General features: G+C 44.9%; 1 protein-coding gene across 10 annotated transcripts in view; it reads left to right on the top strand.

The window, feature by feature from the left end:
- fer (fer (fps/fes related) tyrosine kinase) overlaps positions 1-20,990 on the top strand; it is a 408,576-nt gene that overhangs the window by 110,498 nt on the left and 277,088 nt on the right. For 2 of the 10 annotated variants that reach the window (XR_009651912.1, XR_009651911.1), the window contains exon 7: positions 1,899-2,029. The exons of the other annotated variants lie outside the window; for them this stretch is intronic. The gene's annotated coding sequence lies outside the window, so the exon portion shown is untranslated. The remainder of the gene's footprint in view (positions 1-1,898; positions 2,030-20,990) is intronic. 10 annotated transcript variants of the gene reach the window in all.

The following is a 20,990-nucleotide window of genomic DNA, read 5'->3' as shown; positions in this document are numbered from 1 at the left end:
CCGACCCCGCCCTCCATTCACAGACTGCTGCTTGCCCCCCCCCCCCCCCCCCCCCCCCGCCACAGTCCACCCTTTCCACCCTTGCATTTAATACCTTGTACAATCTCCGTTTGTTATTAAAACCACATTGAGTCTTCTCTAACATTTTATAAGTTTGGGGAATGCAGAACAGGGCATCTGAGACCATTTCTCTTTCCAGAATTTCTCCAGATCATGGTCCTAGCCCCTCTCTTGCACACACTCACTCCTCTTTGGTTCATCCCACAGGTTTTCAATGGGCTTCAGGTAAAGGGACTGAGATGGCCATGGTAGAAGCTTGATTCTGTGGTCAACTAACCATTTTTGTGTTGATTTGGACCTATGCTTTGGGTCATTGTCCTGCTGGAAGATCCAATGATGACATACTTTTAGTTTCCTGTCAGAGGCAGACAGATTTTAATTTAAGATGTCCTGGTGTTTCATGGAATCCATGATGCCATGAATAGGGTTTCCAGGACCCTTTGGAGGAAAAACAGCCCCAAAACATCACAGAACTTGCACCATATTTTACAGTTGGGAATTGTGTTCTTTTAATTATTGCCATCTGTCTTTTTATATCTGAAACCCACCTTGAGTATTTGTTGCCAAAAACTTTTTTTTTTTTTTGTTACATCAGCCCATAGATCACTATTCTGGTCAAAGTTGTAGAAGTGTTTTTGTAAACTTGAGGCACTTACGTTGGGCAGTAATTTTATTTATTTATTTATTTATTTTAATTATACCTGCCAAACAATCTGTTGGTGTACAGGTGGCGTCTGATGGGGTTTCCAAAAGTTTCCAAAACCACCAAGATTTTACTTTTTCTTGTAACTCACAAGTAGTGATTCTTGGGGTGTTTTTTTTTCTCCCTCTCTCACTGTTGTCCTGTATGTGGGGGTAAAATAAAATTGGGTCTTCTTCCAGCAAGTTCCAGTTTGTCTTGACTTCTTTTTTTATTGCCATAGCAGTAGAAATTGGTATTTTTGGACAAGTAGCTATTCATTTTATAACCATTCCCTGATTTATGAAGGTCAACACACTTCTCCCTCATTAGGACCTGGGCACTGAGGTGCAAAGCCCTATTGTTTTCGGCATTTTTTTTTTCTTCTTCTTTAGGGCCCGAGCACTGAGGTGCAGACCATAAGCATAGGTGCAAAATCCCATTGTTTTCGGCATGTTTTTTTCATTCATTGGGGCCCGAGCACCAGAGGTGCAAGGTCTCTGGTGTCCACCAGAGGTGCAAGGCCCTATTGTTTCTGTATCGATTATTAGGTCCCGAGCACCGAGGTAGGTGCAAAGCCCTATTGTTTTCGGCATGTTTTTTCTTATTAGGGCCTGAGTACTGAGTACCATAGGTGCAAAGCCCTCTTGTTTTTGTAATGATTATTATTATTGAGCACCGGAGATGCAAGGCCCTATTGTATTCATAAGGATTCTTGTTTTTATTATTATTAGGGCTTGAGCACCGAGGTGCAGGCCAGGTGCAAAGCCCTATTGTTTTTGGCCTGTTTCTTCTTCCTCTTATTATTATTATTAGGGTCCGAGCACCGGAGGTGCAAGTCCCTATTGTATTCATAAGGATTCTTGTTTTTATTATTAGGGCCCGAGCACAAAGATGCACTGTAGGTGCAAAGCCCTATTGTTTTTCGGTAGGTTTTTTCTTTTTATTAGGGCCTAAGCACTGAGATGCAGGCCTATGGCCTGCAGTGTAGGTGCAAAGCCCTATTGTTTTCGGCATGTTTTTTCTTATTATTTGTCTAGTCTAGTCAAGTCAAGTTTATTTTTATAGCGCTTTTAACAGGAGACATTGTCGCAAAGCAGCTTTCCAGAATTTTAATGACTTTAAATATGAGCTAATTTTATCCCTTATCTATCCCCAGTGAGCAAGCCTGTGGCGACAATGGCAAGGAAAAACTCCCTCAGATGGGCTTGGGCCTGACATGAGGAAGAAACCTCGAGAGGAACCAGACTCAAAAGGGAACCCATCCTCCTTTGGGTGATAACAGACAACGTGATTATAACATTTTTAACAGTTTTAACATGAAGTCTGTTTCGTTGACCCAATTTGACCCTCTGGTATAGCGCCACCATTTGGAACTGGACAGTAATGACTCCACTGCCAAAAAACTCAAACTCATGAAAGTTGGTACACACTTCAGTCCTGGCCACTGGTACTCATGGATAGAGGCTTGACTCCAGGTGGTCACAATGCATTGCCAGATATGGCTAAAACTGCACAGGTTATAGGATATAATGGTTCTGATGACATGCACAAAGTGACCCTCTGTTATAGCGCCACCACTTGGACATGGACAGTAATGACTCCATTGCCGAAAAATTAATCACCGGTGGCACATACATTAGATCCCCAGGCTTTTGTTTCACATTTCCGATATCTGTGCATTGTTTGATGAGCAAATGTGATGGTGCTGGGACCCCCCTCATCGATGCTTGCAGCTATAGTTAGGGCCCGAGCACGGGAGGTGCAAGGCGTCTGGTGTCCACCGGAGGCCGCTGCACCGGAAGTGCAAGGCTCTATGGCAGTGGTTCTCAAACTTTTTTTCACCAAGTACCACCTCAGAAAATACTTGGCTCTCCAAGTACCACCATAGTGACCAACATTAAAATACAGTAGCGTAGTAGACCTGAGTATTCATTAAAAACAAGGCGGAGGTTTTATTTAACAAGTATATTTAATATTGTTGGCCACTGTAACATTACACACATTACTTTGAACAGTAACACTGTAGGAAAATAAAACACTGTACTTAAATAATGAATCAAATAAATTGGCCAAATCTGCAACATCTGTAGTCTCATCAAGCTGTATGGTAAAATATCTACTGTTCTTAATGCGCTCAATCAGTGTCTTTTTAACATCGTCAGCCATGTCATTTATTCTCCTTGACACGGTGTCATTTGAAAGCGGCACCAAGTTTAAAACTCTGGCAGCTTTCTCTCCACACATGATACGTGTCATCTCTTTGGCTAATGGCAAACACAGCAGTTCCCCGATTGTGTGCGGCTTACCAGCTCTGGCGATCAGGAGGCTGGCACGATATGAAGCTTCCTGTGCTTTGGCTACGGGTGTACCATAGGACAGAATGGTGGACTTGGACTGCTTCAGTTCATCACGTTTTCGTAAAAAAAAAAATCCATTGGTTTGTCCTTTAGTGCTGTGTGTTTGGTTGTAAGATGCCGTTTGAGATGCGATGGTTTCATGGACTCATTGCTCAGAACGTCCCTGCATACAACACACTGCGGTCTGGGCAGCTCCTCTGTCCCGCTCCAAATGAATCCCAGTTTTATGTATTTTTCGTCATACTTCCTCCTCACTGGTTTCTGCCGTTTGCTAGCAGTTCTGGGGCTGGTTTTGCCACTGTCGTTAGCATCTGCACTCGGCTCACACACGTCCTCTTCAGTTCTCCCTCTCTCCTGATCCACGCTCCCATTCGTGGATTTAAGCCACGACAGTAATTTTGTCGTACTCGTCATAATTAGCAAAGCCACCTCCACCTTTTCCCATCACAGCCTAGTCTACCAATGGCGGATAACCGTCTGTCAGCGGAACCGGCGGGAATGCGTACGTACACTACGTATGGCTACCCAGAAGCACTTGCAAACTTTTTAAAATTATTAACTTAATTTGTATCTCCTTTCATTTTCTTGTCATCGGTTGATAAGATATTTTTCATCCATTCGGATATTATGGATAGTATTTCACGTTTTATTTTATTTTTTTAATTTTATTTATATTTAATTAAGTGATTCTTTGGCGTACCACCACATTTTGAGAATCACTGCTCTATGGTATTCATAAGGATTCTTCTTTTTTTATTATTATTATTAGTTAGTTAGTTAGTTAGTTAGTTAGTTAGTTAGTTAGTTAGTTAGTTAGTTAGTTAGTTAGTTAGTTAATTTTATTATGGCCCAAGCAGCGAGGTGCAGGCCTATGGCGCAAAGCCCTATTGTTTTTTGTCCTGTTTTTATTTATTTATTTATTTATTTTCTCCATGGAAAAACTCGTTTTTGAGGCACTTGCGATGCTCGAAAACTCATGAATTTTGGCACACTGATCAAATGTGTATAAAACCACCAAGGTTCACTGAGCAAGGGACTGGGCATGGTCCTAGTGCTCTATAGTGCCCCTGAGAACAAGCTGTGGTTGAGATGAAATTGCTCAGATCAGCACGAAATTTGGAGTGATTGATACTCTTATGATACAGGACAGAGTTCACTTGGGTGTATCTGGGGGACTCCATAGCACCCCCATAGGTCATTGAGACTCCTGCCTGGTATACAGTTTCACCTTTCTGTGTCAAAATTGTTAGGTGTGTGGGGTGCCCCAAGATGAACAAAACTGAAATGCACATTGTTTTAGCCAATTGACTTGTGACAAGGATTTGCAAGATCTTGCATGATGTTGAAATGGCGAACCAATAAATTTGTATGTTTCGCTATGCAAACAGGAAGTGTCTCATAAATTCACCATGCATTGCCTGACAAAGCTAAAACTTCATAGGTTATAAGACATCTAATGATATCCCCATGTCCAAAGTGAGCCTCTTGTGCAGCGCCAGCCCTCGAGTGCGAGGGCCCTTTATCGCCGCTAACGGCTATATTTCTTCTTTTTCCTCAACACTTTGTCATTTTGGAGGTGGGCGAAAACTCATGAAATTTGGTCCACTCGTCAGTCATGTGCACCGCTACTCAGCGATAGGTGCTTGACCCCAGGTGTGTCTGGGGGACTCCCACATATGCCATTGAGACTCCTCCCTGGTCTGCAGGTCCTCCCTGGACCCATCTGTGTCAAATTTGGTAGGTGTGTGGAGTGCCCCTAGATGAACAAAATTACAGTATACAGTTAGGTCCATATATATTTGGATACTGACACACATTTTCTTTTTTTTACCTGTTTACTGAAACATATTCAAGTTAGTTATATAATGGACATGGGCATAAAGTCCAGACTTTCAGCTTTCATTTGAGGATATCCACATTAAAAACTGGATGAAGGGTTTAGGAGATTCAGCTCCTTAACATGTGCTACCCTGTTTTTAAAGGGACCAAAAGTAATTGGACAATTGACTCAAAGGCTATTTCATGGGCAGGTGCGGGCAATTCCTTCATTATGTCATTCTCAATTAAGCAGATAAAAGGCCTGGAGTTGATTTGAGGTGTGGTGCTTGCATTTGGAAGATTTTGCTGTGAAGAAAACATGCGGTCAAAGGAGCTCTCCATGCAGGTGAAACAAGCCAACCTTAAGCTGCGAAAACAGAAAAAACCCATCCGAGAAATTGCTACAATATTAGGAGTGGCAAAATCTACAGTTTGGTACATCCTGAGAAAGAAAGAAAGCACTGGTGAACTCATCAATGCAAAAAGAAGACAATAGTGGTGGATGATCGCAGAATAATTTCCATGGTGAAGAGAAACCCCTTCACAGCAGCCAACCAAGTGAACAACACTCTCCAGGGAGTAGGTGTATCAATATCCAAATCTACCATAAAGAGAAGACTGCATGAAAGTAAATACAGAGGGTTCACTGCACGGTGCAAGCCACTCATAAGCCTCAAGAATAAAAAGGCTAGATTGGACTTTGCTAAAAAAGCCAGCACAGTTCTGGAAGAACATTCTTTGGACAGATGAAACCAAGATCAACCTCTACCAGAATGATGGAAAGAAAAAAGTATGGCAAAGGTGTGGTACAGCTCATGATCCAAAGCATACCACATCATCTGTAAAACACGGCGGAGGCAGTGTGATGGCTTGGGCATGCATGGCTGCCAGTGGCACTGGGTCACTAGTGTTTATTGATGATGTGACACAGGACAGAGGCAGCCGGATGAATTCTGAGGTATTCAGAGACATACTGTGTGCTCAAATCCAGCCAAATGCAGCCAAACTGATTGGTCGGCATTTCATAATACAGATGGACAATGACCCAAAACATAAAGCCAAAGCAACCCAGGAGTTTATTAAAGCAAAGAAGTGGAATATTCTTGAATGGCCAAGTCAGTCACCTGATCTCAACCCAATTGAGCACGCATTTCACTTGTTAAAGACTAAACTTCAGACAGAAAGGCCCACAAACAAACAGCAACTGAAAACCGCTGCAGTAAAGGCCTGGCAGAGCATTAAAAAAGAGGAAACACAGGGTCTGGTGAGGCCCATGAGTTCAAGACTTCAGGCAGTCATTGCCAACAAAGGGTTTTCAACCAAGTATTAGAAATGAACATTTTATTTACAATTATTTAATTTGTCCAATTACTTTTGAGCCCCTGAAATGAAGGGATTGTGTTTAAAAAAAAAATGCTTTAGTTCCTCACATTTTTATGCAATCATTTTGTTCAACCCATTGAATTAAAGCTGAAAGTCTTGATATATATAAAACTGTGTGTGTGTATATATATATATATGCGTGTGTGTGTGTGTGTATATATATATATATATATATATATATATATATATAATATATACACACACACACACGTGTATGTGTGTGTGTGTGTGTATATATATATATATATATATATATATATATATATACACACACATACACACACATATACATACATATATATATATATATATATATATATATATATACACATACACACACGCACATATGTGTGTGTGTGTGTATATATATATACACACACACACACACATATATATATATATATATATATATATATATATATACACACACACACACGTGTGTGTGTATATATATGTGTGTGTGTGTGTGTGTGTGTGTATGTATATATCCAGTCCAGTCTCAGGAAACCATCTGTGCGCCTCTGGAGGTGTGACTTCTAATGTGGCTTAAGAGTCCACTCCTGGATCTGCACACCCTATTACACACAGTGCATATGTGTTGTGCCGTTGAGGGTGCGTTTGGTGCTACAATCTTCCATTGTCTCGGTTTCTCCGCTGCAAGTTCTCCCCTTCTCTTGTCTGCTTCCATGATACCGTTATGCACAACTCGGCGCCAGGCAGCTCTGTCCTCAGCCTGCACTTCCCAGGTGTCTGTAGAGATTTTGCATGCTTTCAAGTCTCTCTTATAAGTGTCTGTAGCAACTCGGATGGGTGGGTGGAGCACAGAAGGACGGCAGGCCAGAACTGAGTTCACAAAACCCGTTTATTATAGCTTTTCAGCCTTAACTATACTTTTATTTATACACACACACACCCCCAGTGCCACATACCCCCACCGCCCCACTCAGGCCGGGCAGCTGTCCGGCCCGCAGCCGATTTTTTTCCCCCCCCGACGGGAGAGGAAGTCCGCCACGACCATCTGCGCCCCCGGCCTGTGGACCACCTTGAAGTTAAAGGGTTGGAGTGCCAGATACCAATGGGTGATCCGCACGTTGGCATCCTTCATGTGGTGGAGCCACTGGAGGGGCGCGTGGTCCGAACAGAGGGTGAAAGGGCACCCCAGCAGGTAGTAACGGAGGGCGAGGACCGCCCACTTGATGGCCAGGCACTCTTTCTCTATGGTGCTGTAGCGCCCCTCCTGCACTGACAGCTTTCGACTAATATACAGCACTGGGTGATCCTCCACTTCCTGGGACAAAACAGCCCCCAGCCCTCTGTCCGACGCGTCCGTCTGCAATATAAAAGGGCGAGAAAAGCCAGGGGAGTGTAACAGTGGCCCCCCGCACAGTGCAGCCTTTACCTCAGAAAATGCCCGCTGGCATTGCTCCGTCCACTGGACCGGATCTGGTGCCCCCTTTTTAGTGAGATCAGTCAGCGGGCTGGTGACGTCCGAATAATTAGGTATAAACCTATGATAATAGCCAGCCAGCCCCAGGAACTGTCTCATCCCCTTTTTGGTCTTGGGCCTCGGGCAGGCCGCAATTGCTGCAGTCTTTGTTAATTTGGGGACGCACCTGCCCATTGCCCAAGTGGAAGCCCAGATACCGTACTTCCACACGCCCAATCGCACACTTCTTCGGGTTGGCTGTGAGACCCACCCGCCTCAGCAACCTAAGGACGGCCCTCAGGTGTTGTAGGTGCCGCGGCCAGTCATTACTATAAATAATGATGTCGTCAAGGTACGCGGCAGCATAGGTGGCGTGGGGGCGGAGGACCCTATCCATCAGCTGCTGAAACGTAGCAGGTGCCCCAAACAGCCCAAAAGGAAGTGTGATGAACTGGTGTAAGCCGAACGGTGTGGAAAAGGCCGTTTTTTCTCGGGATGATGGAGTCAAGGGGATCTGCCAATAACCCTTTGTTAAATCCAGTGTTGAGTAAAAGCGAGCTGTGCCTAGTCGATCGAGCAACTCAATACGAGGCATTGGGTACGCGTCGAATTTAGACACAATGTTGACTTTCCTATAGTCTACACAGAACCGGACCGACCCGTCAGCCTTGGGTACCAAGACCACCGGGCTGCTCCAGTCACTGTGGGACTTCTCGACGATGCCCATTTCGAGCGTGGCCTCGAGTTCTTCCCGAACCACTTTTTTCTTGTGTTTGGGTAGCCTGTAAGGGCGGCTACGCACTACCATCTCATCTCAATGTGGTGTTCTATGAGGTTGGTGCGGCCGGGTAGGGGCGAGAATACATCCGAAAACTCGGTCTGCAACTGAGCAACCTCCGCGAGTTGGGTCGGGGAGAGGTGGTCTCCACAGGGGACCGGAGAGGTACGCGATGCCAATGTTCCCTTTTGAACCTCCGGCCCCAGCTCCGCCTTCTCCGGAACCACTGACACCAATGCCACGGGGACGTCCTTGTTCCAGAGTTTGAGCAGATTGAGGTGGTAAACTTGTAATGCCCCACCCTTGTCCGTTCGCCTCACCTCATAGTCAACGTCCCTGACTCGCCGTGTGACCTCAAAGGGTCCTTGTCACTTGGTGACTAATTTGGAGCTTGATGTGGGCAACAGTACGAGCACTTCATCTCCCGGTGCGAACTCCCTGAGGCGCGTACCCTTGTTGTACAGGCGGGTTTGTCATTCTTGGGCCTGCTGCAAATTCTCCTGGGTTAGGTGGGTGAGAGTGTGTGGAGTTTTGCGCGCAGGTCAATAACGTGATGGATTTCATTTTTACTTGGTGAAGGTCCCTCCTCCCAATTTTCCTGCAGTACATCTAGAATGCCGTGTGGCTTACGCCCGTATAACAGTTCAAACGGGAGAACCCCGTGGAGGCTTGGGGGACCTCTCGCACTGAAAACAACAAGGGTTCGAGCCACTTATCCCAATTACATGCGTCCTCACTTACGAATTTTTTAATTATATTCTTGAGGGTGCGATTGAACCGTTCAACTAAACCGTCCGTTTGTGGGTGATAAACGCTGGTGCGGATCGGCTTAATACCCAGACAAACGCGGTGCCTTGGTCAGTCAGAATCTCTTTCGGGATTCCAACTCAGGAGATGACGCGGAAGAGCGCCTCCGCAATACTGCGTGCTGAGATATTGCGAAGAGGCACTGCTTCCGGGTATCGCGTTGCATAGTCCACCAGAACTAATATAAAGCAGTACCCTCGTGTTGACTGATCTAATGGCCCAACGAGATCCATCCCAATTCTTTCGAATGGGGTCTCGATTAATGGGAGAGGGTGCAAAGGCGCTTTTGGAATGGCCACTGCATTTACTAACTGGCATTCGCGGCACGCCGTACACCACCTACGGACATCACCGCGAATCCCTGGCCAATAGAACCGGGCCATTATTCGGGCTAGTGTTTTATCCTGTCCTACGTGTCCAGCCATGGGATTAAAGTGAGCCGCCTGGAATACCAATTCCCGGTGGCTCTTCGAAATCAAAAGCTGCGTGACTTGCTCTTTAGTTTGAGTGTCCTGCGTCACTCGGTATAATCTATCCTTCATAATTGCGAAGTAGGGGAAGGACGGGGTGGCGTTTGGCTGGAGCATTTGATAATTGATTACTCTCACTTGGTCAAATGCATGCCGCAGAGTCTTGTCTCCCGACTGCTCTAATGGAAAATCCGCAAGGGATTCCCCAAGAGAGAGAGGAGGAGCCGGCGGCTCCTCACTCTGACACGGAGCTGACATAGACGGCTCTGTGACAGCTGCTCCCGCCAATGCGACACCGGGACCTTCCCTTATTAAACTACGGCAGGACCCACTCTTCACTAGGTGACTCATTAATTCCCCAAATCCCGGCCAATCCGTCCCCAAAATTATTGAGTGGTTAAGGCGAGGATTAACCGCCGCCTTCACTATAAATTTTTCCCCTTGAAAAAAAATGTGGACCGACACTAAAGGGTAGTTGTGAACATCCCCGTGCGCACACAACACCTTCACCAATTGTGCTCCCCCCAATATCTCATCTTGCACCAGGTTTTGGTGGATTGAGGTCTGATTACAACCCGAATCCACCAAAGCCTGATATGTATCCCCTTGGATACTCACCGGTATGTGATACGCTCCGGCCCGATCGAGGGCGGCTCCTGGCGCGTCGGGGATCCGAACCACTGCGTCCACTTCCATTACCGAGCACTGCTGTTGGAGGTGGCCCGGCTCCCCGCAGCGCCAGCAAACTGGTCCAGGCTTCCTCTCTGCACTGTTGCTCTGGGGCTCACTCACCTGAGGGGGGGGAGAGACAGACACAGACGGGAGAAACGGGAGGGCACCGCGGCTGGGGTGGGGGAACGGCCTCCGCGGTAGGGGAATGGGGCGAGGACGAGACACAGGAGGAGAGAGAGGAGAAGAGGTTGTCTGCTGTCGGGACAGCCGCCAAATGGTCCTCCACCAGCTCGATTGCCTGATCCAGTGACGCTGGGCCCACTCTGCAGCTCTGGCTGGTAGACGCGCGATGAACTGCTCCAGCGCCACCTGGTTGATGATCCCCTCGGCGTCGCGGTTGTCAGCCCTCAACCACTGCCCGCAGGCGTCCCGGAGTTGCTGGCCAAACGCGAACGGCCGGCCGACTTCCTCCAAGTGCAAAGCGCGGAAGCTCTGCCCTTATTGCTCGGGGGTGCGCCCCACACGCTGGAGGACGGCCCGGCGAAGGTCCGCATAGGCCAGCCGGTGGTCAGCGGGGAGCTTTAGCTCGACCAGCTGCGCCTCTCCCATTAGCAGGGGGAGGAGGCGCGCCGTTCTATCGGCCACCCTGAGGTCTCTACAACCTGCTCAAGGAGCGTGAGGAAGGCCTTGGGGTCGGCCTGCGGGCCCATATTCGTCAGGGTGAAGGGGGACGGTCCCATGGCGGTGGACCCTACCGACGCGAGGAGTTGTCGGAAGGCCTGTCGCTCTTCTTGCTGAGCCAGCACCAGGGCCTCGAACCGCTGTTCCTGTTCCTTCCGGAGGGCGACTAGTGCCTGTTGCTGGCTTTGCTGGGCCGTGGCGAGGGCGTGGACCAGCTCGGCGAAAGGGGAGGACTCCATGGGGCTGTTCTGCTTCGGCGCTCCAAGTCCCGGGTTCCGGCACCACTGTAGCAACTCGGATGGGTGGGTGGCACCCAGAAGGACAGCAGGCCAGAACTGAGTTCACAAAACCCGTTTATTATAGCTTTTCAGCCTTAACTATACTTTTATTTATACACACACCCACACACCAGTCGTCTGGTTGGGGAGCGAACCCTTTCTGCTCTTGCTCTCTTCCTTAAATAGGGCGCGGTCACTGGGGAAGACACACAAACAAATTAATCAACCTCGGGTGTAGTGATTCTGCCACTTACCTTCCCTGACTCCACCCTCCGGTCACAGACCGACGCTTGGCCACGCCCCCACTGCCACAGTGTCCTTGAAGCGTAAAGCTGGACAACCAACTCATCTAAAGCCAGAGGTTAGTTGACCATACAGCACATCCATAGGAATCCTTCCATCCTCCATACGTCTGACATGTCCTAGCCAGCGAAGGCGGCGTTGACTAAGGATGGCGTAGATGCTCTGTACTTTTGCTTGTTGCAGGATGTCACTGTTGGGTACTTTATCCCTCCAACTAATTCCTAAGATGTGCCGAAGACATCGCATATGGAAGGCGTTCAGCCGACGTTCTTGTCGTACATATGTGCTCCATGTCTCGCTTCCATGCAGTAAGACAGAGTATGCAGGCCTGGTATACTTGTATTTTTGTGTGCAGTGACAGAACTCCGTTTTCCCATACCCTCTGGGTGAGTCTTGCCATCATGGTTTTAGCCTTCCCGATCCGCTTGTCTAGTTCAGTGTCTGGTGACAGTGTGTTGGTAGCTGTTGAGCCTAGGTAGATGAAGCTGTCCACTGTTTTTAAGAGTACATTGTCCATGGTGATAGCAGGGGGTGTGCTAACCCCTTGTGCACAAACGCAAGTTTTCCCCAAGCTTATGGTGAGTCCAAACAGCTTACATGCAGTGCCAAAGACAAAGGCCATGGATTCGAGAGGCCAGTATGGACAATCAGAGTAGTCGTGTAAAGGAATGCGTCTGCTCGACCCAAACAAGCCCAATCTTATCTGCTTTCAGCTCCCTTAGACAGCACTGGCCTTGGCCAAGGCTGTTGCTGGAGAAACAATTCCCCCTGGAGGTCACTGCTGTTAGACTCTCTCGTATTCGTCCCCCTTCTTCCCACGGTCGCTGCTTCACCCCCAGTGTGACAAGCGGGTGTGTGGCCAGCGCCATCATGGCTGCAGGAGCGGATGGCTGCTTGCTTGCGCTGGGTTACCTTTACCTCCCCCCCCCCCCCAAGTCCTGAGTTTTCATGTTGTAAAGTGTACTTGTGTTATTTTGTGCTTATGTGCTGAGTTTTTTTTTTTAATGTTTCTACACTGTACTCTTCACAGGAGCATAGTGTGGGGGTTGCTTTTTTTTCTCCTCCCCTCTCCTCATGTTACTCTGTATTTTTCTTTTTATCCCTGTCTTCCTGTCCTGTTACTCCCCCTTGTGTGTGTGCGTGTATGTAAGGACAGGTTGATGGTCAATTTCGCTGGTGCTTGTGACTAGTGATAATAAAGGATTCATTCATTCAAAGCAGTTGCTCAGTCTCTGAAGTGCGGCCACTGTATGGGCCACGAGCGCTGCATCGTCCGCAAAAAGCATCTCTTAGGAGTACTGTCCTCACCTTGGTCTTGGAGCAGAGTCATGCAAGGTTAAACAGCTTTCTGTTGGACCTCGTGTGCAAATAAATGCCGTCTGTGGATGTGTTGAAGGCGTGCGACAGAAGTATGGAAAAGAAAATTCCAAAGACTGTTGGTGCCAGCACGTAACCTTGTTTTACCCCGCTATTTCTGGAGAGAGGGTCCATCGTACAAAACTGTTCCTTTCATGTTGGTGTGGAAAGACACCACCATGCTATACAGTTTTGGTGAGCAGCCGATGATCTTTAGGAGTTCAAATAGGCCTGTTCTACTGACTAGATCGAAGGCTTTGGTAAGGTCTATAAACAGCATGTACAGGGGTTGGCCTTGCTCTCTGCTCTTTTCCTGCAGTTGACGCAGGGAGAAAATCATGTCTGTTGTTGACCTTCCCACCCTAAATCTACACTGAGATTCTGGATAAACACGATCAGCCAGGATTTTTAGTCTGTTTAGAAGGATCCGAGCATACACCTTGCCGACTATGTTCAGGAGTGAGATGCCCCTGTAGTTGTTACAGTCCCCACGATCTCCCTTGTTTTTATAGAGTGTCAGAATCGTCGCATCACGCATGTCCTGGGGAACAGTCCCTTCCTCCCAAAAGAGGCAGAGTAGCTCGTACAGCGGCTGAAGCAGGGCCGGTTTCCCACACTTGATGGCTTCAGGTGAGATGATGTCACTACCTGGTGCCTTCTCGCTTGGGAGGGAGTCGATGGCTTTGCTCAGTTCTTCAATAGTTGGCACTTCTAGTTCCTCCATAATGGGAAGGTCTTCCATACTTTTGAGGACGATGTCGGAGACTGACGTCTCATGTGAGTAGAGTTGAGAGTAGTGTTCTACCCATCTAGCCATTTGCTCCTTATGCTCCGTGATCTTTTCCCCTGACAGAGATTTCAGGGGGGCAGTCTTTTTCACAGTTGGTCTTGGAGCCTTCTTGATGCCATTGTATATTCCCCGAAGGTCTCCGGACTCTGCCCTCCGCTGTATCCCTGGACATAGTTGCCACCAGTAGATGTTTGTGCACTCTCTGGCAGCACGTTGTGTGGTATTTCAAGCGTTCCTGAGTGCTGTGAGTGTCTGAACACTGGGACAGCTCTTGTATGCTAAGAAGGCTCTGCATTTGGCCTCACTTACTGACTCCATTGTGGAGATGTGAGCATTGAACCAGTCTTGAATAGGCCTGCCTTTCTTGCCAAACGTGGCAATTCCTGCGTTGTGAATGACGTCTTGCATGACTTTCCATTTTGTTGTGGCATCAGGAGTGTCCTGTGGCACTTGCTGGAAAGCTTGGTCTAGCCTGGACACATACTCTGTGACTCTGTTGGGGAGTGACATGTGTGCAACATTTATGTGAGGTCGACCCTTCGGCTTAGTGATGCACAGTTCGAGGTTGTAGGTGTATTTTACTGCTCACAAGGGCATGGTCTGTGTCGCAGTCTGCGCTGTGGTAGCTTCTGGTAAGGAGGACACTGTTTAAAGCAGTGCACCTGGTGATAATCAGGTCAAGCTGATGCCAACGGTGAGACCTTGGGTGCTCCCAGGACACTTTATGCTATGGTTTGCACTCAAAAAAGGAGTTAGTAATGCAGATTGTGGTAAGAACACAGCTCCAACAGTCTGTCCATTTCCATTCATCCTTCTAATGCCATGGTGGCCAAGACTGGTAGACCAGGACTAATGGTCTGTACCAACTCTGGCATTAAAGTCACCTAGTAGGAACAATGTCTCATCCTTCTGACAACTTGTGATCAGTTCATTCAGCTGCTTGTAGAACTGGTCCTTAGTGTCTTCTGAGGAGTTGAGAGTAGGAGCGTAAATGCTGAGGATGTTGACAGGTCCAGCAGCAGTGTTGAGGTGCATGGAGAGAAGGTGTTCAGTGCCTCCAGTGGGAGGTTCTACTACAGCTAGTAGAGTGTTTCTGACAGCAAAACCAACTCCATGTTGGCGCGGCTCATCAGGTCCTCCACCCTTCCAGAAGAACGTGTAGTTCTTCTCTCTCAAGGAGCCACATGAGGCAAGCCTGGTTTCTTGAAGGGCTGCTATGCTTATGTCTAGCCTAGACAGTTCTCTGTCAATAATTGCAGTTTTCCTCATGTTATCTACCTCTTGCAGGTCATCGGAGAAGCCTTTGCACATTGTGCGCACGTTCCATGTAGCAATATGCAAAACTGGAGTCTTTCTATTTGTTTTAATGTTACTGTGACTGTTGGGTATTGGGTATGGAAATCCGCTCTTTGTGTTTGGTTGAAACACTGAGCTCCAGGCACCCTCTGGAGCAGCAGACGTTGGCAAACCGACACCTAAGTGGCCGGGGGCTGCCCAGCTTGAGGCGGGCAGTAGTCGGACGATAGGACTTCGGTGGTCCCTCCCCCCGTCAAAGTTGACCCATGGCATCCTCCCTGTACGCCAATTTGGAAGGGCTTATAACCTGTAACTGACAACTTCCGATTTGTATCCGCGCTTTGCAGCGGGGCTTTGCAGTATCCTCTCCAGAGTGCAAAGCCTGGGCCGAAGTATGGAGATCTTGGGTGGCCCAAGCGTCAGAATCCCCCTCTCGGCCTTACTGATGGGATCCAAAGGAATGCGGAGCATGACATTTGGTGTCAGCTTGGCTGCAGGAGCTGCCGGAACGGTGTTTACATAAAGCACAGAACAGCCTACGGGTCTCCACTCCGGATTTGGAAGGTTTTCTCCTTTTCACGTGGCCGTTGGGTCTGGTAGACCTCTTCTGCCCTGGCCATTGGCTGCCTGGTGCAGTGTGGGCACCATCCCCTCATGTGATTTAGCCCGTCAGCTGAGACGGTGTACCGGGGTGTGGCGCTTGGAGCCAACACGTGAGAGCTTTAGGGGATGGATGAGAACCGGTGTTGTCCAACCACCCTATGGAGGAGGGTGCAGCTGCGGGCGAACAAAGGTACTATCTCTGTCCAGGGCCCCAAACTAATTTAATTACTTACAATTTCTTTTTCAGGTAAAGCCAGTATTTCCATCTGTAATAATGTTTGTATGGTTCCCAAAGTTGAATAAAGTCTTTCTGCTTGCCCCAGCAATACAAGTTAGTCTCTCCAGCCTGATAGAGATGGATAACTCCTTTATCCACATTTCCATTGATGGAGCATCCATACTACTTCCAGCTTAGTGCAACAAGTCTCTTGGCTTGAAGTCCACAGTTCAGAAGTTTAGTTTGTTTCCAGGTTTGTCCAAATCTTTTGGATATATTCTAAGCACACACAATTTGGCACTTAAAGGAACTTTGGTGTTAAACATCTCTGACAAACATTTTAAAATGCCCTTCCAGAAGTTGTGGATTTTTGGACAATCCCACAGACAGTGAAATAGAGTACCTTTCTCATCCAATCATTGAGTGCAAACATCTGGAATATTAGCAGACATATGATGTAACTTGACAGGAGTTATGTACACACTCATTAATCACTTATATTGGAATAATTTGAATCTTGTATTTACTGTCTTTGTGCTTTGATAGGCATTATTCCAATCCAACTCATCAATATTTACTTTTATATCCATTTTCCAGGCTTTCAATTTATCAAGTGTTGTTTCAGTGCTATATGCAACCAATACATTATAATATTTAGATAGATGATAAGGGAAGGCCCTTCTAAATTTACAAGTATTTCCTCAAGTTTTGATAAAGGTGGTATATACATTATCTGTTTTCATTTTGATGACGTTTTTCAGCTGTAAGTATTTAAAGAAATGTTTTTTAGGGATTTGATATCTTTGACATAATTGGTCAAAATTAAGCACAACTCTGTCTTTGTAAAGATCCATAATTTTTTGAATGCCTTTTATATTCTATGACCAAAATCCTCCATCCTTTTTACCAGGTGTAAACTGTTCATTACCCCAAATGGGAGTAAAGCGAGACAATATCGGCAAGTCACCTATGCATTTGTGTGCAACGTGCCAGACTGAAATTGTATTTTTAAGAAAATGATTTTTTTATACGTTTCTTCAATGTTTTAATATCTGAAGAGTAAAGGTACAGATTTAGTGGTAGATCTGGAATAGATTCTTGCTCAATGTTGTGTTGATTTTCACACCCAAATACCTGAAACCTTCAGTAGTTGTCACAAATGGCATATTTATGATAGGATTGTCTTTCTTCCTTATTAAGAAACATTAATACTGATTTAGAATTGTTAATTTTATATCCAGAGAACTCTCCAAAATTTTTAGTTAATCTCATCAGATTGGAAATATTATATTCTATATTCTAAAAATTTTATATTCTATGACCAAAATCCTCCATCCTTTTTACCAGGTGTAAACTGTTCATTACCCCAAATGGGAGTAAAGCGATTGCCATTTTAGGTTTGTCAGGAAAAGTATATTGTCACAGTATAAAGAAATGCAATGATCCATCTCCCCAAATGTAATACCTGATATTTCGGCATGTGCCCTTACTGCCATGGCTAGAGGTTCAATTGCTAATGTGAATAGCAGTGGAGACAAAGGGGGCAACCTTGTCGGCTGGATCTCTGTAGACTAAACGGTTTCAAAATGTTAGTTAGGATCTTATCGGTTGGGTTAGTGTTTAATAACTGGATCCGTTTGAGACAAGTCTGACCTAACCCAAATCTTGGGAGTACATCAGAAAGATATCCCCATTCTTATTCTATCGAATGCTTGACTTGCATCTAAAGAAATATGCATATAAAGAAACATGCAGTATTTGTCCTGGCCATCTTCTACTCAAATATTGTATGTCTGAAGCAATCAAGTGTGATTCCTGTGTAAAGACTATTTTAGATTTAAGATATTTTATCCTGTTTAGAACTTTGTTTCAATTTGGCCATCTTTTTCATTCCCGTGTCTTTTGCATTCTGCATCTCGTGGAGTATATTCAGGACTCTCCTGATATTGTGATAACCTTGTCTTTTTTTGTACAAACCCTTGTTGATCATCAGTAATCACCTGAGGGAGGTATTTGTCTAATCTTCTAGAAAGTGCTTTACAGAGTATTTTTGTGTCGCATCCCATTAAACTAATCGGTTTGGAAGACGAGCATTCAGTTGGGGGCTTGTTTGGTTTTGATATTAGAGTTATTATAGCTAATCTTAATGAATCTGGAAGTATTCCTTTAATAAATTATTCTTCATACATGTCAAGAAGCAGCCTTACACGTTGTTTTTTAAATGTTTCGTAAAATTCTATTGGTAACTCATCTGGTCCAGGTGCTTTACCACTATTCATGTATCCAATAGCTTCACAAACTTCTGTTGTCAATGGGTAATGTTATTCTTTCATCATCTGTTAAAGTCCGAAATTGCAAGCGATTGAGAAATATATTCGGAGTGTTCCTATTTTCTGTATATTCTGATTTGTATAGCGATTCATAAAAAACTTGGAAACTATTATTTATCCCTAATGAGTCTGTAGTTATGTTGCCAGATACTGACTCTATAGCAGTAATTGTTCTTTCAGTTTGCATTTTCTTTACCCTCCAGGCCAATAATTTTCCACCTTCTTTCTTGATCATAGTGTGATTGTTTAGTCCACATTAAACTTTTAGCCACTTTGTCAGTTGTTAATTTATCATAGTTAGCTCTCATAACAGATATTTAGTAATTTTTCCGGGTCGTAGTCATTGTAAATTTCGATCTCAGCATTTTTAATTTGACTTTGTTTGTAAATCTTGACTGCATTGTCTGGTTGTAGAACTTGTGTAACTAATAATTTCTCCCCTTATATAGGCTTTAAAGGCTTCCCATCTAATGCTGGTCGTGGTTTCGTCTGTATTTAGTTCAAAATATTTATCAATACCCCTTTCTACAAATTTAACAAAGGCTGGATCTTGTAACAGATAAACTTGTAGCTTCCACCTTGAGCAATGCTCAGACCTGCCTAGATGGTTCTCCATAGATACTGCTGCATGGTCACTAATCACTATACTATTGTACCAGCATTTTTTTTACATTACATAATAGTTCCATAGAAATTAAAAAGTAGTCAGTTTGTGAATGAGTTTTGTATGAACTTGAATAACATAAGTATTCCCTTTTATTAGGATTCTGTGCCCTCCAGACTTTAAGTAATCCAAGATCTTTCATGTAGTTAAGTAGTGTTTGTCTAGTTTCTACATGAGTTGTATCAGTTTGGGTGGATCTATCCAACACTGGGTCCAAGACACCGTTAAAATCTTCTCCAACAATATATAGTCCCTCCAAGGCAGACACTGTAAGAAATAGTCTTTCAGAAAATAATGGATTATCCTCATTAGGACCATAGATATTTAAGAGGTTTATTTTTTGTGACAAAATATTGCCTTGAACAATAATATACATTCCTGATGGATCTTGGGTAGTTTTTATGACTTGAAATGGTATTGATCTGTGTATAAGGATAGCCACACCCCTTGCATGGGTATTATAAGAAACATGCAGTATTTGTCCTGGCCATCTTCTACTCAAATATTGTATGTCTGAAGCAATCAAGTGTGATTCCTGTGTAAAGACTATTTTAGATTTAAGATATTTTATCCTGTTTAGAACTTTGTTTCAATTTGGCCATCTTTTTCATTCCCCTGGACGTTCCAACTTGTGACTTTAATATCCAAATCATTTTCCCCCATAAATTATTATATCAGCGTAGTGCAAAGTTTTGAAATTACAAAAAACGTAAAAATGAAAGTGATGCAAGTACACACACACAGAGTACTACAAACAATCCCACTGTTTGCCCTAGCATTTCTCCAACTGAAATGCATCCCCTGCCCCTTAAGTAGAAGTTTTGTGGGGTGCTGATCCACAATACTTGAGCAACTACAACCCCTAGCAAAAAATATGGAATCACTACTCTTGGAGGATGTTCATTCAGCTGTTTTACTTTGTAGCAAGAAAAACAAATCACAGACATGACACAAAATTGTTTTATTTAACAGCTGAACAGTCTGGCTTTGTAAAATATACCTCAAAAAAATTAAATTAATTTTTTGTAATTAATGGCACATTTTTTTCAAGATCAAGTAGAAGAAAAAATTATGGAATCACTCAATGATGAGGAAAAAATTATGGAATCAAGCTATAACTTGCATTTCTAAAACAAATATCCACACAAGCCTAAATGTGCAAATTAGTCTGCAGTTAAGAGACTGCTTGTAGACCTGAATGAGCTGTTGCACCTGGCTGATTGACAGAAAACATGGCCCCAACAAGAGAGCTGTCAGTTGAAACAATGGAAAGGATTATAAAACTCCTTAAAGAAGGTAATTCAACATGGAGTGTGGTAAAAGATGTTGGTTGTTTCCAGTCAGCTGTGTCTAAAATTTGGAGCAAGTACAAACAAAATGGGAAGGTTGTAAAAGGGAAACATACAGGTAGATCAAAGCGTCAGGACAGGAAACTCAAAGCAAGATGCCTTGAAAATAGACAATGCACAAGAAAAGAAATGAAAAACAAACAGGCAGAAACAGGAGTCAATGTTTGTGACCAAAATGTACGAAATTGGCTGAAGGAAATGGGATTTACATACAGAAAAGCCAAACGTTAACCATCATTAACACCTAAACAGAAGAAAACAAGTTTGCAGAGGGGTTAAAGAGAAGGAGTCGTGGACTGTGGGTGATTGGATGAAAGTTATATTCAGTGATGAATCATGAATCTGCTTTGGCCAAGGAGATGATGCTGGAACTTTTGTTTGGTGCTGTTCCAATGAAACATATAAAGATGACTGCCTGAAGAAAACAAGCAAATTTCCACAGTCATTGATGATATGGGGTTGGATGTCAGGTAAAGGACCTGGGCAGATGGCAGTCATTACCTCTACAGTAAATGCACAGGTGTACATTGAAATTTTGGATACTTTTCGCATTCCATCAATCAAAAGTACTTTTGGTGGTGATTAAGTCATTTTTCAGGATGATAATGCATCTTGCTACAGAGCAAAGAGCATTAAAACTTTTCAGGAAAGGCAGATCAACTCAATGGCA

The sequence above is a fragment of the Neoarius graeffei genome, chromosome 28 (assembly GCF_027579695.1).
Source record: "Neoarius graeffei isolate fNeoGra1 chromosome 28, fNeoGra1.pri, whole genome shotgun sequence".
NCBI classification, from domain to species: Eukaryota; Metazoa; Chordata; class Actinopteri; order Siluriformes; family Ariidae; genus Neoarius; species Neoarius graeffei.
The sequence above is the reverse complement of the archived record's forward strand: the minus strand, read 5'-3'. Positions and strand labels throughout refer to the sequence as shown.